General features: G+C 40.6%; 1 pseudogene; it reads right to left on the bottom strand.

Moving 5' to 3' along the window:
- Positions 1-18: 18 nt before the first annotated feature.
- On the bottom strand, positions 19-3,282 carry LOC114660522 (uncharacterized; annotated as a pseudogene).
- Positions 3,283-18,564: the final 15,282 nt, after the last annotated feature.

The following is an 18,564-nucleotide window of genomic DNA, read 5'->3' as shown; positions in this document are numbered from 1 at the left end:
TGACCCAGTCAGGGTTGATCAGGTCCTAAATAGTGTCCCAGCAGCAATATCCCACAATTCAGAACTCCTGATCCAAAGCCACATGGAGGCCCTCTCTATTGTCTCTATGGTAGAGTTTATGGCTCTCCTTTTTGAAGGTCCTGTGATGCCAAGCAGGGTGTAGACCTAGTATAAAGAGCGGCCAGTAAAGCCTCTACACCCTACCTCAATGGGCTTGCAATGAGCATTCCAGCACTGCCCCACCAGACTGCTTTTGTTCGCTAGCCTCTTCAGTGTGGTCCTCCCAAGGGACTGCCAATTCCGCTATAAGCACCAGTTTTGAAGAGGCAGATGTTAACACCATGTCTGGCCTCAAAGAAGTTGGTGTGACATGGTCCATGAACTTGAGCTGTCTACCCAAGTCTACTCGCAATTCCCAATCCATCACTGAGGTGAGCAGGCCTTGTGCTAATGAAGGCGGTGGCTGAGGCTGCTCTCCTGCCCAGACAAAGGTGATGCCCCTTTGGCTGTGAATGATCCTATTATTAGCCATGACTCTAGAGATGGCCTCTGCCACTGACTTGAGCACCTGGTCATGTCACCAGTGGTAGCGGTCTTCAGTGAGGGCTATTGTGCAGCTACTGAGGATGTGCTCCAGTGAGTCCTTTCCAGTTCAGAGAGAACATACTGGAGACTCAGTCTTGCCCCCGCTATGTAGATTTGCTGGGTTGGGTAGGGCATCATACATGGCTTGAACCATGGGTAACTGCCTCTCCATCACTCCTTCCCACCCTTTCCATGCTCCCTGTTGCCACATGCCCACCATTCTGCTGGTCTGATCCTCCTCCACACCTGCATGCACTTTCTCCAGGACTAGATGGCATCTGTCATTACCATGGGCCTTGTCATAAAGAGGTTGTGGGATCGCTTCCAAACCCACCCACCGTGTTGCCAAAACACCCACCAGAGCCTTGTGTTTCCGCCGAAACTCTGCTTGCTCCAGACTATCCTGGGCTCTCCACTTCCTGCCTGTCTGTACCAAGATTCTTGCTGATATCACTCTAGAGTCCCTGGTGTCTCGATAGAGCAGTGCTTCTCTTTTGTATGACACTTTAAACTCTTCTTCAAGGTTGCTTATCGGGACTTGGAGCTTATTGCTCCTCCCATACAGTGGTACACTGCATAAACTGCATGGAAGACCCAACCACCTATGGAGGTAGCAACGAATATTCCTCTCCAGGCTCTCCACTGATGATATAGTCACCACATACACCAGCAGGGGCCACAGGATATGGGGCAAGATGCCATGATTGGTATAACCAAGCCTTGAGCCTTGAAGCCAGATTTGTTTACTGTGGGGAGCTATGTCTGAAGCTTCTTGTTTATTGCTTGGACAGCCACTGCATCCCTAAGGCTACAGTCAAAGACCTTGCCTAGACTTTTGACTGTTTTCTCTGTAATGGATAGTATTGCAATGCCATCCCCAAAATAACAAAACTTGTCAACCACCTTTCCCCTCTTCAGCAACATGGCCCTTGATATTGCTGGTTTGAAGCTCATTCTAGCTCAGGATTTGAGATTTTCCAGGCCCTGGACGATCCACCTGCCACCAGGCACTAATGTAGTGGTGACAGTTTAGTTGTCCATGAGTGCTCTGATGGGGGACTGCCGAGTGCCAGACTTAGATAGTTTGCCTTTGCACTCAGCCTCAGCTGCCTTGACCACCATGTTTATGGCAAGAGCAAAAAGAATAGCTGAGAATGGTACACCCAGTTATAATTCCATTCTCAAGTCGGTGCCAGTCAGATATTAAATTCTCAGTTGTTACCTGAAGTTCCCATAGTAGTTCAGGATGGGTTCCCTTACTGGGTATATGGTATCGATCTAGAGTAGTTTCATCCAGCTTATGGGGTATTGGGCCAAATGCATTGGCAAGATCAAGACACAGTACAACCAGGTCTCCCTTCCCTTTGCATGCTTCCCTGATCAGCTGGGTCACAACTCCCATATGTTATAGGCACCCTGGAACTCCAGGAATTCCACCTTTCTGTACTGAGGTGTCAATGTACCCATTCTTAAGGAGGACATCTGTCATCATTCTAGAAAAAGATCTCTCCCCACCCTGAGAAGTGAGATGGATCTGAACTGCTCCAGCTTAGTTGAATTCTTTTCTTTGGGTATCCAGACTCCCTCTGCATGCCTCCACTGTTCTTTGCCAAATCACTCACAGTATCTTCCAGATGATTCTGAAGAGCTCTGGGCAGAGCCTGTACACCCTATAGAGTACTCCACTGGGTCCTTGAGCAGAGCTGGATCTGGCTGATGTAACCACCTCTTGGAATTCTTTCCAGATGAGGTCTCTAGTGTTGTACTCCACCACTGGGACTGGTATGTCAAAAAGGGCTCTCTGAGGTCCCAGCTCTTGCTCTGTGTCAGAGTCACTCTAGGTATTGTGCAGATAAAGGTCTACCTCTTCCTTGGAACAAGCTAGGCAGCTGCTGCGCTTCCACCCTAACAGATGCTTCGTGAAGCCAAAAGTGTCTGCTAAGAAAGCAGTCTGTCTCCTGTGCCATTCTGCTCTATGCAAGGTCATAAGTTTCTTCCTAATGATACAGAAAAGCTCAGCAAGAGGTTTTTTCTCCTGTCTTGCCAGCGTCCAAAGCTCTTGACACAGTTATTGGATTTTCTCTACCTTGTGATTCAAGGTGTAGATGGATGTAGTTATCTTGCGCTGCTCAACACCAAACCTCTCTGCCACAAAGCTGACAATGATTGTGGTCAAAGTCTGGAGTGGTTTATCTACATCCCCCTTTGCTGTTGTGTTGATGATTCTGGCTATATCATCGTCAAATTGGTACCACAGTCTGTGTTGAAAGTGGGAGGCTATTTAATCCAATGCTGCTAAATAACTTTGCAAGGAGCAGGAGAGCTAAGCACTTGGAGGTTCTGGGCACTGTGGGTTAATACCGGGCTGGGCTCCTCTGCGTTTCACCAGGAATAGATCCTGTGCGCTGCACTACACTTCCCTGAGCCAAGCATTTTATTTGGGCTTGAAGGGTTTTCAGACCACGCTCATTCTTGCAGACCTTGCTGCACATGCATCTACTCATCATAGTCGATAATCCATTTGCCAAGGTCATTGTCGTTGAGGTCAATCCTGATGGGGTGCTCATCCTCCCCCACTTCTCGGGCACACCTGGGGGTTTGTGTCTTTGAGTCGATCTGTAGCTTTGTTGGGTTCTTCCTTACATAAGATACAGGTCGGGCTGCTACCCCTTCCTGCCCCTGTTGCCCTCTTTCCATGCTGTCAACTGTCTCTCCAGTTGTCACCAATCTATTCTTAGTTGTCACCCAGCCTGTATGCAGGACTTGGGTCACTAGACCATAGATGGTGTGCCATCAAGCCGTGTGCTGTAACTCCTCTCTATGACATCCAGGGTGCCCTGCGAGATGAAACACCTCCTTCTGGGAACACCAGCAACACCAACACAGTACTTCGCATCCTTCAAGGTCTTGTCACAGAAGGTCTCCCACATCACTTTAGAATTAGCAGTCTTACCCAAGTCTGCAAGTTCCTCACACAAACTGCATGCAGACGTATTAGAAACAGCCTGATCTTGGAGTCTGGCCATGTCCAGCCTCATTCACCTAGTAAGGTGGGTAGCCTACTGGACCTAAGCAGGATCTTCAGAGTAGCAACAACAAGTCTGTGGTCAGAATCTACAAACTATGCACTTCTATAGACCCTGCAGTTCCAGCATCTGCACACGAGGATGTGATCGATCTCCTTCACTGTACCACCCATATTGGAATACCAAGTCCAACGATGAGGCTCAGGGTACTGGATCCAGGATCCAGCGATCTGCAGCCCCTGAGCTTTTGCAAAATCAAGGAACATGGAGCCACTTTCACCACAGTCATCAGACCAATGGGGACTGACACAATTCTCATGGCCAGCTCTGTTAGTGCCAGTGGTTGTATTAAAGCCACCCATGACCAGAGGAGTGTCAACCCATCAACCATTGAGCAAAGCTGCAAATAAAATATCTCCCTCACTAAAACAACTCGCCGCAGTTGAAGCATACACTGAGACGACAGAACACTGAGCATTCGGGTCTCAGTTTGAGGTGGCCCATCCAGGTAGGCGTATGGAACGTCTTATTTCTCTGGCATGATGGTCTTCAGTTTAACTAAATGACCATTATATAAATCATAAGAACAAAATAATACATCAGCATCCACATGCATCAACAAGTTCATTTTCAAACAATGCTCATTGCATGCTGTAAACTGTGTTTTAAGAATAGTTACAACTGAAAAATATGCAGTTTGATCTTGCATTTTTGCACAATGAACGATGGATGGATGAAAATTTTATTATAAATATACTAAGACGGGGACCCCTCTGCCCTATGGACACGTGATAGAAGGAATTTGGAGATGTTGCGGCAAAGTGGCATCTATCTGCACGAGAAAACCAGGCAAAAACAGTTTTTCTTTAGAAATTTTTCCAATATTAGATATATTCTGTATTTTGTACTTTTTTTTATTTGAGAAAGCAGTAACAATTGAAAAGCGCCATAACATTTATTTTGCAGACAATCCAGTCGGTGGTGTTTCAAGCAATTGAATTCCTGAAGTATCAAGACCTCTTTTATTAAGATATAACAAAGTAAGACATCAGAACATGGCATGCAGAGATGCTATCTGTGTGTGTCTGACTATCATCAAATATGAAGAAGTACCTTCTGTCCTCTATGGTTTCTTATTTTTTCTTGTATTCTTGTATAGTGTACTTAATTGAGTAAAGACACAGGATGCTTACACATATACACAAATTCAGCAACAGTAACTTCCCAAATGATATAATATAGGAAAAATTTAAGTTATGCAAACAATATAAGCAAACTGAATCTCAATGCTCAATATAAACAGACTATGGAAAGACAAAGTCCCAATTAACACAGTAATTGAAATATGGCCCACTGACAGGAGAGAAGACAACAACAATAACATCTCTAAATTAAAACATGCAGAGAATCAAACCAAAATATGCACAAATACCACTGGGTGGTTTGATTTCAAACCCCCTCTCTCTGCAGCTTCTTTTAAAGGAACTTTGCCAATACCCACTTTGCATCCAAAATTTTGAGAGCAAACTACATCTGCAAGTGATTAATCAAGTATTACCAGGCAGCATCCATCAACTACTTGACATTGAAAACGATGAAAGTATGTTTTGTTCAAATCAATTCAATCTACAAACCACACTTTTCTCATGTGGCATAGAGTGGGTGTAGCTGCTGGTGAGTAAGACAGGAGCAAGCACAGGTCAAAGGCATGCCAAAAGAAACCTCTTAGTCCAAACATTCGTTTTAAAAGGTTTGGTGAAAATTCAAGGCAAACAGTCCACACAAGAATAAAGAAAATGGTTGTTACACACGTAGAATAAAAAGCAAAAAAATGTTTCTTCTCTAAACTTTTCTCTTGTCTAACTTCAGTTGTTTCTAAACTTAAAGATGCTTTACTTCGCCTTCAGTATACTCAAAACCTACGTCACTGCAACTGCATTGCGTTACATACTTTTTTTTTTTTTTGTTCTTTATTTCGCCTTATACAATTTCTTGTATTAGGAATTTGGTAGTTTTCGCATACCCCTTGGGGTCAGAGCACAGGGTCAGCCATTGTACAGCGCCCCTGGAGCAATTACAGGTTAAGGACCTTGCTCAAGGGCCCAGCAGAGCAGTGGCCTTTTTGGCAGTGACGGGGATTCGAACTGGCAACCTTCGGGATACCAACGCAGCTCCTTAGCCTCAGAGCCACCACTCTTTTTGGGCACATTAAGGCAAGGTTTAAAACCGTGTGCCCTCCATGCCTTACACACGGCAAGGCAGGTCACTAACTGAGTCTAAACTATAATCAGCGAGACAAGAAATGGTTAGAATTTACCAATTCAATTCAGCTTGTGTGGTTTATAAGAACCTCCCATAGACTATGCCCTAATATATAGGTAAATATTTCATATAACTTAAATAACTAGCAAATGGCTCTTACAGTGTGTAATACAATAATCTATACATACTGTAATATATAACGCAAAGTTGATTCACTTACTCATTAATCACAAACACATTTCTCATTTAGGTAAAAACGTGGAATATGGCATGATGTTACATTTTGGTCAGTAGGTAATTGTTAAGAAAGGACATTTCAATACATTAATATTTAGAGGTATAATCTCACCACGACAGAAAAACGAAATACTGCAAAATCTCAAAAATGCATTGACTGATTTGAATTTGGTGACATTATAGAAAGGAGGAAATTAGCCCCCCTGTGTTTCTTTATTTATTGGTAACAAAGCTGTAGCAAATGTGGTACTCTTATGTAGCGCATCTTTTTTTTTTTTCCTCAGCAGTGTTCACGTGGAGTAATGGGGACTGCAGTTCATGCAAATGAATGCCACCAAAAGAAGAGTGCCACTGACCATGATACAGCTTTAATCGTGCAGACATTATAGGGCTGGCAGCGAGTGCAGCTGCCCTCCGCATGGAAGAAAGTAAGACAAAGTGGAAAATGTGATGTGAAGTGGAGGAAAGAAAGTTAGGCAAAGCTCAAAGAAGATGTGGTTAGCAAGTAGCCTCTTTGGACGCACGCAGTATTGCCCGTTTGTTTGCCTTTTTCTTACTCCTCACAATATGTACCGTACATATAAATTCAAGCAGGAATTGGATTGTTGAGTGCTTTTAATATACGTAAACTTCAAAGAACAGGGTGGGATGGATGGGCTGTTGGTGGTAAAATACATACAGTATTGTGCAGAACTGGGAGGTCCCCTTTGAGGTCAGACTGCCATGTGCCACTAAAATCTGATTTACAAAGTAGAAACAGGGAAGTGCTGCTTCAGCACATCAGACCCTTTCAAGCCCTGGGTAAGTTTAAACTCCAGTGCAGCTCATTAAAGGGGTTCGTCATGGACAGAAGATAGAACAGGACGACACTGTACATAGTTTGCCATATTATTTCTTTTCACCTGTACAATACTTAAAATGTTCAATTCATTTCATGGGCCATGTAAATATGCAGGATGTAAACGTTAATGCTGTGTGAAATAAGTTAAAGTAAACCAAGATTAAGTGTATTTTGCTAGATGCAAAAGAATTAGGAATGACCAGTCTAACCAGTTACTACAATTAATTCAAAACAGGAATCAGCCACAGCAGCAGCTCTAACAGTGATGTGCTATGCTATGATCAGCAATTTCGTCTTGATTTAAATTGTAATAAGCAACAATTGTCTTTAATTTGCTTTAGCATGATTTTAATAAATATAAATTAGTAACTGAACTAATGAATTTGGAAAAAAAACCCAGAAATATTGTCATCTCCAGTATTATTATTCACCACAATTCAATGTTGTGATACTTACTGTGCCTGAAATAAATTGGTGCATTTAACATGAGGGTTATTTCTGATGGCAGGCACCACTGCCACCGCTGTGAGTTACAGTACAATCTGAATACAAACTCAAGACTAGCTATCCAAAAAGATCACAAAAGAGGAGAGAGAGAGAGGAGAGGCAGCCCTTTAAACCAGTGTGACACCCATGTGCTTTAGGGGACGTCTTCAAGGCTCTGTTGGGGTAAGTACTTCCACTTGGGGACAAGAGCAGGTGCTGTCACTAACTAACCCTTTCCTTTTGCCTGCAGCTCCAAAGGCCAAAAATCCAAGGAGTTGTGATGACGTCTCCACCTGGGTTTTAAAGCCACATCACTTCTAGGATATCTGATCACTATAAATTCGACCCATTGGCAGGAAGCAGGTGTTCATTTCAAAGAACTCATATGAAGCAGAAGAACTATTCTGCTAGCTCAGAATCATTTTGAGAGAAGGGTGTATTTTTTCTGTTTAAAATCTTTGTTTTACAGGGATTGCTGTTATGACACACAGTTGTTGAAGGAAATTGCAAGTACAAAAATAACCAGGAGATGGCAGTGTTTAGCAGCAAATCATGGTCAAGAGCAGGGGTCCTCAATTACGGTCCTAGAGGACCATAGTGGATGCAGGTTTTTGCTCCATTCCAGTTGCTTAATAAGACTCACTTATTGCTCAAGTAACACTTCTGCTTCACTTTAGTTGTCTCGCTCGTTAAGATTTTGAACCCTTATTGCTTACTTTAGTATTAAACAGCTGTATTCTTGGTTTTTAATTGCTCCTAATTAGCAATAACATGCAAATGTCAAAAGAGACCAGCATTTCTATTTAGCTTGTTACCATTTACACCTGTGTGTATTTATCATGCACTATTGGATTTAATTAAATACATGGAAGGAAAGTGAAGACAAAAAAATGAAGGACTGAGAATTACTCCTCCATTTTAGCCTTCAAAGCATTTGGATGATATCCTTAGAAAGGGGAAAAAATGTAGGATATGAGAATGACCTAATATAACAGATTTAAAGCACTAACAAAGCCATTAAATTAAATTATTAGAAAAATTGTTTTCTAATTAAGTAACTGGGTTAGAACAAAAACCTACAGCCACTGCAGCCCTCCAGGACTGTGATTGAGGATCCCTGGTCAACAGAGAAAGCTGGGTCAGAGCCAAAGAGACAGACGATAAAGCAACCAAAACACAAGAGCAAAATGGGAATCTGAGTCAAAGATGAAAAAGAGTTCAAAAACAAAAACGATTCCTGACGCTGGGGCCTACTTGTTATATAATCTAACTACTCTAGAAATGGAGGCACAAGATATTTGTCCAACCATGTGTGGAATAACATGTGAAATGACAGACGCCATATTCATACCAGCAAACACTATGATGTAATAGATGTGCTGAGCATGGTCATGTGGCACAAGGAAGAAAAGTTATTGGTAACAAAATAAAACTTTTTTTTAATTTACAAGAAGGATGATAAGCAAACTCCAAAAACGAATTCAATATGGTAACAAACTATAATTTGAGGCAAAATACACATCCAAAACAAGGTAATTGCTACAATCAACAGGGTGGTACGCCGATCCTTGCACCTATGTCTAAACCGTTCCTGACACCAGTTAAATTACAGAAAACCTCCACCACCCCATCCAAGTGCTACTCTATACACAAACACACATGGATGGTAACTCCCACCTTGAGTCACAACTCCATCAACCTGGATCCCCTAAGGATGAAAGCCATATGAGAATCTGAATGAGCCAAAGCAGAAATTTCCTTATGAATGTTCTTGTCACAGTTGGTAACAAGATATACATAATACAAGCTGAAATGTACTAACTCAAGCCAAAGATGGTGCTGCTCAAGTCTGTTTGTCTGTGAAAAACTAATATACTGTAAATGTCTTTCTGCTTTTGTTTCCACTGGGGGCCATAGTTCCTCTGGATACTTTGGTTAGTTTTTTTGTAGGAAAAGTAAATAAAAAAAAGTTAAATCTTATACATACATACATACATACATATATATATATATATATATATATATATATATATATATATATATATATATATATATATATAATCCAATGTCTGTCTGTCTCTCTGTATGTCTGTTCGCTTTTCATGAGAGAACTACTTAACACATTTAGATCGATTTTTTTTCTATAATTTGCTTGAACATTCCACTTGATTTTGTGACTTTGCTTGTGGTACTGATTTATTTGCATGAATCCGAGAGAGAGGGTGCAGGCTGCTAGCCTCCGTTCGAGTCAGTCTACCTCTCACCACAAGTTGGAACATACCTTGCCTCCGCTTAGCTAGCGATACCTGTTTGTTCAACAGGCATTATCATCTACAGATTGTTAAGGAGTAACGTTTGACATTTTTTAGAGAGAGAGATCAGAGCTACGTGCGTTTTAAAGGGTAGCTGTTGATTGCCACAGATATCATGGCTATGTGCTTTTCTCCCCACGCAAGGGATGCTGTTCCGTCAGAGCTGAATACGATCAGATACAGTGGCAACATTTGACATTTGAGCGTACCTACCTTACACTTGGCCAGAATTACATTTTTTTTATTGATTTTTCACTACAACATAGACAGAGCTGCGGGGGACAGCTAGTATAAAATAAAATAAAACTCAATAAGACCAAATGCTGATAAAAAATTTTGCCATTTTATTTAAATGTTAATCACTTAAGAATAGCTGGGATAAGCTCATTAGAAAACAGATGACTTACCAAGAAGCAAATGCTGTGAACTTGAACTGGAGAGGAGTGGAGGGAGGTGAAGCAAAGCTGGCATCTTTGGAAAGCTGTTGATTTTCAGCTTGTTTCCTGGCATGCTTCAAGCTTCTCAGTATTTCACCTTTTATTTTTATAAAACTTTACAGGTGTATCAGCTAACTATGTTCAAACAGATTAATATTAATCTAGACTAATATGCACCTATTTTTTTTACCAATAATAGAAATATCTAGTTGGTTTTTTGCATTTGACTTAAAATCTCTCCTCCCCTCATCAGTCTCACTTGTTTTTTTACAACTTCACACTATTTTCATGTCAATTAGAAACATAAGAAATTTCACAAATGAGTGGAGACCTTTCATTTCATCAGACTCATTTGTTCAGCTAATAGCTGAGCTGTCCCAATATCTCATCCAGATTCTTCTGAAAGGTTGTCAAGGTTTCTGCTTCAACTACATGTTTTGGTAGTTTGTTCCAGAGTCATTGTGACAAAATGCAAATCACTTGTAAAAATTTGGGTGACTTCACATCTTTTGAGGCACTCATTTTAAATATTAAAACAGATTTCAACACAATTAGTCCACAGACCACCAGGGCCATATTCATTTTTCAGGATTGAATATGGCAACCTTTTATCAGATTTGACTATAAATTATGATCACGTAGTGTTGATGGGGGATTTTAATGTACACATTGATGTGGAAACTGACCATTTTAGCAAATGTTTTACTTATTTGTTAAATTCAGTGAGATTTTGTCAGATTGTCAAAGGTCAAACTCATAATCATAATCTCACATTTGTTTTAATTATAACTTACAATGCTGAAATTCTAAATTTATGTATTACTGCATTAAATGAAGTTATTTCTGATCACTACTTAACTACATTTGATTTGGCTCCACCCTTACCAATACACTCACAGATTAAAACAAAGACAGTGTGACATCTAGATTGTATTGTGCTTCAACGTTTATAAATAAATTTGAGTAAGTCAAGTGTCAGTTAACATCAAATGTAAACATGGAAAACAATTTAAATCAGCAAACATCACATTATAAACTGACCTTGAGAGATGCTCTGGACACAGTGGCTCCCATTAAAAAACAAAAGTGATCAAAGCACATAGAAACTCTCCCTGGTTTAATGAGAGTACTCAAGCTCTTAAACTAGAGTGTCTTAAAAACTGGAGCACAAATGGAGAACAACAAAGCTGCAGGTCTTTCAAATTTCATGGACAGAGAGTGCTAAAAAATATAAAAAAAGCTCTCTTTAAAGCTCACTCAGACTACTATTCTAAAATAATAGACAACAACAATAATAATCCTTGTGCACTGTTTAGAAAAATGGTTATTTTAACAAATAGGAATTTAGACTTTATGAACTTTTTTATTGAGAAAATTAAAAATATAAGATCCCAGATCAAGCATCACAGTAGAAACTGCATACTAGCTTGGCAGACCCTGTTGCATTCTACATTGTAGAACTTTTAATCCTGTAACAAAATAGGAAGTCTTAATTGTAATTTCTAAAACGAAATCTACTATTTGTTCCCTAGATCCAGTACCAACAAAACTAGTAAAAAGTGCAATGGATGTTCTTAACATTACCAATAGTTCATTATTGCATGGCACATTACCTGATGGACTAAAAGTGTCAGTCATTAAACCATTACTTAAAAAGTCAGACCTAGACCCACACATACTAAATAATTATGGGCCTATTTCAAATTTACTGTTTCTCTCTAAAATACTAGAAAAAGTAGTCGCCAGTTAGCTTCAGTCACACCTTACACATCACAATTTATTTGAGAAATTCCAGTCTGGCTTCCACACTGGTCATAGTACAGAAATGGCACTAATGCGCGTTGTAAACGACATTCTGATATCCTCTGATGAAGGAAACTCAACTGTAATTATGTTGTTAGTCTTAAGCACAGCATTTAACAACATTGACCATTTTATTTTACTACACGGGCTGGAAAATGACATTGGCCTTACAGGCACTGTCCTTGCCTAGTTTAGTTCTTATTTATCAAATTGATTCCAGTATGTACAGAAATGTGCTGTCAGTACTTCATCATTATACACAGAACTGAGATATGGTGTCCCACAATGCTTAATACTGGGATCTTTTACTCTTTTCACTTTACATGCTTCCAGTGGGATCTATCATTAGAAAACATAATGTTAACTTTCATTTGTACCCAGATGACACCCTGTTATACCTTTCATTTAGACCAAATAATATTTATCTAATGTTGTTTTTAATTAGTTGTATTAGTGAATTAAAAGAGTGAATGGATGAGAACTACTTGTCTTTAAACACCGATAAAACAGAAATGCTAATTATTGGAGGGACTCAGTTGGAATCACCATTAATTTTACTGAATCATCCTGCAAGCTAGACATTCTTTTTGACTCTAGCATTTCATTTAAAGCTCAGATTATAAAACTGTCCAAAACATGTCTCTTCCATCTTAAAAATGTTGGGAAATTAAGGCTTTTTCTAAATATGTGGGATACTGAGAAATTAATTCATGCATTTATTTCTAGCAGGACTGACTACTGCAATGCGATATTCACTGGATGTTCAGATTGTTCTTTATACAGCCTCCAGTTAATTCAAAATGCTGCTGCAAGAATTATTGCAAGAACAAGAACATACGAATACATAACTCCAGTTCTTAAATCCTCACACTGGCTCCTGGTTAAATTTGGGTCAGATTTCAAAATCCTACATTTAATATATAAAGCCTTTAACAACCAAGGTTCAGTTTACTGATCTGAACTTATCATTACTTACAAACCAGATAGTAAATTAAGATCTCAAGGTGCTGGTTTGCTTATGATACCAAAGATTAATAAAATAACAGTGGGAGGTTGAGCTTTTACTTACAGGGCTTCTAAACTGTGGACTGGTCGGCCTGCTACTATAAGAGATGCCCCTTCGTTCTCTGCTTTCAAATCCCGGCTGAAGACTCATTACTTCATTTTAGCATATCCTGACTAGAGCTGCCGATTAACGGTGCATACTGCATCTTGTTGTTAGTCATTAGCACTAAAACATAAGTAATATGATAGTTTTAATTTGTTACTAACCCTCACCTATTGTTTCTCTTCTCGGTACTCAAATGTGGCACTCCTTGTGACTGACCTACTACCAAGTTGTCTGCCTGTCTAAGGTAAAGTCATCTCTGACGGACGAGCACTGGAATTGTCAGGTAGAGGGGTCCTTTCATCAATTGGCTGGCCAAGCACTGACTCACCTGTGGAATGGCCAGTATTGGGGAGGCAGCTTGATGGTCGCAGTCTCCAGGACACTGAACAAATCTGAATCCTATTATGTAACTGTGACACCCAGTGTAGTGGCAAGGTTGGCACCAAACTACACAATGTGCATCCTGTACTTTGGGGCTGACCGGGATCAAACTTGAGAGAAGTCAGACAAGACATGGAGACACAGACACAAAAAGGTGATTAATTTCCTAAAACAGAAGTGGCTTTCATTTACAGGTGCACAAAAACACAATAATGATGTCCCAATCAAAAATATTGAATATACGGTGAACTTTGAAAGTCCCCAAAATGAAAAATAAAGACAAAATGTATATACATAAAACTGTAGTCTTCCTAAAGAAAAGAAACAATCAGGAAGAAACTATACACACTCCAAAATCCAAAGAGACCACAAAAATATTTCCAAAAAAAATGTGTATATTCCAGAAAAAAAAAGTGCACAACAAACCTGAACTATAAGACATCTCCACCAAAACAATGGTACAATTAGGAGAAATCTACTTACATACAAAATATTTACAAATATAGGCACAAACCAGTGTTTGGTATACGAAATGAATTCGCTATTCACGCCACCGACTCTAAAGATGACACCGAACCGCAGGTAGTGCCTCTTATACTCGGGGAACAAACCTTCAGCCAATCCTACGACACGCTGCTCCCTTACACCAATCGTGACTGACGTCTGCTTTCTGCACAGGTGCGCCCTTCAATCCTTGCAAGGCAGTAAGGATACCGGCCTCGCGTGCACGAGCGCAAACTTGAGCGCATCCTGAAGCGCTCCCCTCGGATGAGCCGACTACAAAAGTAAGTTACTTTTTCTTGGGACTTTATTCTGGGACTCTCTTCTCAAACTAATTCATGCACTAAATTAACTAACGTTCGGTACATTTCTCTTTCCTGACTGCAGGTGGCTAAAAAGACGCTCGGCTTTATGACGGGGTACGCGCAGCCTCCTCTAGCAGGTCCGACCTGTAGCCATCGTCCCGCTGCGTGAACCTGCCGGAGCCAAAGATAAAAATGATCGCGAAAGCGCACTTCGCACTTCAACGATTTAAACAGGTAAGTGCTTTAATTTTTTATTCCGCAAAAGTCGAGTCTACCCTATTCTTAGGACTTTTTCCCCTTTAAAGTGGTAATGCCTGGCAGGCGCATTACCACAGTGATATCATTTACTCTTGTATTTTGCTCTGTACTTGTAATATTACTATTGTATTATATTGAGGATTAGTGCGTTCTGTTCTGTGTATTGTATTATATTATTTGCTGCTGTTTTTGACACTCACTGCACGCCCAACCTACCTGAAAAGGGGTCTCTCTCTGAATTGCCTTTCCCAAGGTTTCTTCCATTTTTTTCCCTACAAGGGTTTTTTGGAGAGTTTTTTTCGTGTTTTCTTAGAGAGTCAAGACTGGGGGGCTGTCAAAAGACAGGGCCTATTAAAGCCCATTGTGGCACTCTTTGTGTGATGTCGGGCTCTACAGTAATAAATTGTATGTCCAATGTCCGATGCGGAAGAGGCACCTCTGGAGATGACAGCTGGTCACACCCTAAACAGAGACCTCCACTAGTCACTTCAATACACACTATCTATCTCACATAACATAATAAAACGTTGTTAATCCCTCTTCACCCAATTCAGTGTCACAAGTTTGGGTGTGGTGTGGGTGGTGGCTTGGAGCCTATTTCAGCAGCACTGAGTTCAGGGCAAGGCAGGAACAAGCACTGGTAGGGCTCCAGTCATTTTGCAGAGCACACAGTCAGTCTATTTCAAATCCCCAATAAAATGAATATGTGCATATCTGGGAAGAGTGAAATACTCATAGGAAAACAATGCAAACTCAACACAGATGAAGACCAGGCCCTGGTGGTATAAGCAGCAATGCTAACCCCTGTGCCACCATGTTGCCCAGTTACTAACATAACATTTTGTTATTAATGTTAAGTGTTATTTTACTGTGCAATTTGAGGGGGCTCCAAGTTCAAGAATTTCATTACTGGTAATGATGTTCCACTGTTATCTGTATATGACAATAAAACTTGAAAGAGACACTCACACACAGAAATAATAATAGCTGCCCCACTTTGGTATCCTATACTGTTTGAACCTTATCTGCTTTATGTTGAATTTTACAGTACGAGTACATTTGCTGATCACACCTTTTGACTAAAGTGTGTTTTTTATTAGCTGGCATCTTTGTGCTCTATTACTGGCAACTCGTGGATACAGCAATGAGAAGTGAAAGATTTTAAAGTCTATATGTTTATTTAGTATACTTAATGAGATTGCACATTTACATAAGCTCTCAATTGTCTTGAGACAGAAAAAATTATCAGAACCGTGAACATCAATGTATGAAGCAGCACGGTCATTTCCACTCATGTGTCCATTAGCAAGAAATGATTTGAGCAGTCAAGACATTTCAGAAAAATAAGAGACTAAAACCATAAGGAATATTTTTAAACTCCTATAAAATAGTGAATATACCCTGCTGGGAGGTGCTGCCTTAACACAGCAGTGACAGAAAGTGGGAAATCACAACATGTTTAAATTAGATAGGAATCTAATTAAACACAGGAAGTGGCTGCAAATAAAACACTACAGATGCTCCATGGGCTGTGTTTAAGACCCCAGTTTACACAAACATATGTCTGTCAGATATGAACAGGACTGTACTACCACCACTGCTGCTGCTGCTGCTGAAATCATCAGCCTATATCAGGACTTGTTTAATGCGGCCATCAGCAGAATATTCCACACAATTATTTCGGATCTCTCTCACCCTTTTTGTCATCAATTTAAGATGCTTACCTCGAGACAGCAATTTCAGAATGCCCTGGGTTAGAAGAAAAGTACAGAAGAGATCACAAATTACAAGTGTGGAAAGAGAATGCGGAAATGGGTTCAAGGGTTGCGTCGCCTCCTGGGAGTACCCATCTATTTTAGAACTTAAAGAAATAGGACAAAACATTAAGAATTGGCTATCGCACAGATAAAGTCAAGGTTGCCACACAGTTCTTAAGAGTTCTGTATCCTCTGGTCAATGGTCCTAAAGTGATATATATTCCGGCCACATGAAGGAAGTGGCTGAGTGCTCAGCCAGAATGGGTGGAGCTCTTGGAGGAGAGCCGAAGTTGTGTTAGGCATTGTCTACGTCAGGTCCTTTGGAACTGTGGGAACAAAGAAAAGGTGGCTAGAGACTGCTTCCCCTCTCTCTGGCGGGTAGTATTACTCATCGTGAGACAGCCCTGAAGGTGTTGCCTTCTTTAAGTGTGTGCGCAACACGTAACTGTAGTGTAATAAATTGTGCACAATATTCAGAAAAGAATGATATTGTGAATGTGTATAACATGTATAAGATGTACTTTGTGTGTGTGTGTGTGTGTTGTAATTTTTTTTACTTTTTCGTTTTCTGTTTTTTTTCTCATTTAAAGAAAACATGAGTCAGAGGCTAATCACACAAGACAGGAGGCACATCTGTAAATCCACCACATGGCACACTTTGGTGCCCCTTGGTCTTCAGCACTTCTGGAGCCCCCATACACACACACACGGATACCTTGTCTTGAATTTCATAGGAGTGTTAGAATTTGTGTAATCAACTATGACTGGTAATGATTTATGAATCATTGTCTTGATGTTCTTTCAGCAGACACAAAATGTGTGTCTTTGGCTTTTTAAAAGTTTTCTTTATTGCTTTTTTCCAGTTCCTTTTGCCCAAAAATAGAATCGTACAAACAAAATAAGGTCTGGGCACTTTCTTTGTAATTATATGCACTGAAGCAAGGCAATAAAATGTCAAACAATGCGCCATAAATTGGGGCCTTAAATAGAAAAATGATTACAGCTCTAAAATATGACAGGCAAAGCACAATACCTTCTAGCTATCTATGTAAATTGGAACAGACTGGCAAACAAAAAAAAAAATTAGAAAAAGACCAAAATGGCTTTCAACAATGAAGACCCTTGCTTAATACCTGCTTGCTCTGTGTAGGGTATACAGCAACTCTATAAGGGTTCTGCTGCTAATCATCAGGCAGGGGGCCTGGGCTCCATCATCATCATCATCAGACTTCTTATCATTGGCCAGTGCTTATGCGCAGTTGTGTCCCTTCCACTTGAAATCGGAATCACTTTATTGCTAGCATTTGAAACATACCAGAATTGAATTTGGTTAGCTGCAAAACATGGGATACAGGACATTACCAACTCAAAATAAACACACTTTCAAACCACTATTTAACCTGGCATTGTGCAAACCACTATACAAATGCAACAGTTTCCTGAGCAAAAACAATTACAAACTTCAATAGTTATCTCAAGTATAAAGTATTTACAAATTGTCAAACAGCACAGGTGCCCCTCAGATCTGACCAGAGTAACATCTGCTTCTTCCCTGATAATGCTAAAATCTAGATGATTTTGAGGCCTCATCTTTTCGAAGAAAAACATCTAGCGGATTTAACAAAATTTGCAAAATGACCAAATTTCTAGACATTTCTTTTTTCTTTTAGCACACCCACTAATCCAGGGGTTCTCAACTTTCTCAACTTTTTTTTGCTGAGGGCAGCAGCTCTGTTAACAACAAGCTAGGTGTTCCACACAGTAAGAAGTCAACATGCTTCCTTGAAAATGACACTTAATGTTAGACTTACTTGAAATATTTCCCGGTAATGACATGAAAATTTGTTTGATCCATCCATCCATCCATCCATCCTCTTCTGCTTATCCGACGTCGGGTTGCGGGGGCAGCAGCTTGAGCAGAGATGCCCAGACTTCCCTCTCCCCGACCACTTCTTCTAGCTCTTCCGGGAGAATCCCAAGGCGTTCCCAGGCCAGCCGGGAGACATAGTCCCTCCAGGGTGTCCTGGGTCTTCCCCGGGGCCTTCTCCCAGTTAGACGTGCCCGGGACACCTCACCAGGGAGGCATCCAAGCCACCTAATCTGACTCCTCTCGATGCGGAGGAGCAACGGCTCTACTCTGAGCCCCTCCCGGATGACTGAGCTTCTCACCCTATCTTTAAGGGAAAGCCCAGAAACCCTGCGGAGGAAACTCATTTCAGCCGCTTGTATTCGCGATCTCGTTCTTTCGGTCACTACCCATAG

Source organism: Erpetoichthys calabaricus, chromosome 1, assembly GCF_900747795.2.
Source record: "Erpetoichthys calabaricus chromosome 1, fErpCal1.3, whole genome shotgun sequence".
Taxonomy (NCBI): Eukaryota; Metazoa; Chordata; class Cladistia; order Polypteriformes; family Polypteridae; genus Erpetoichthys; species Erpetoichthys calabaricus.
The sequence above is the reverse complement of the archived record's forward strand: the minus strand, read 5'-3'. Positions and strand labels throughout refer to the sequence as shown.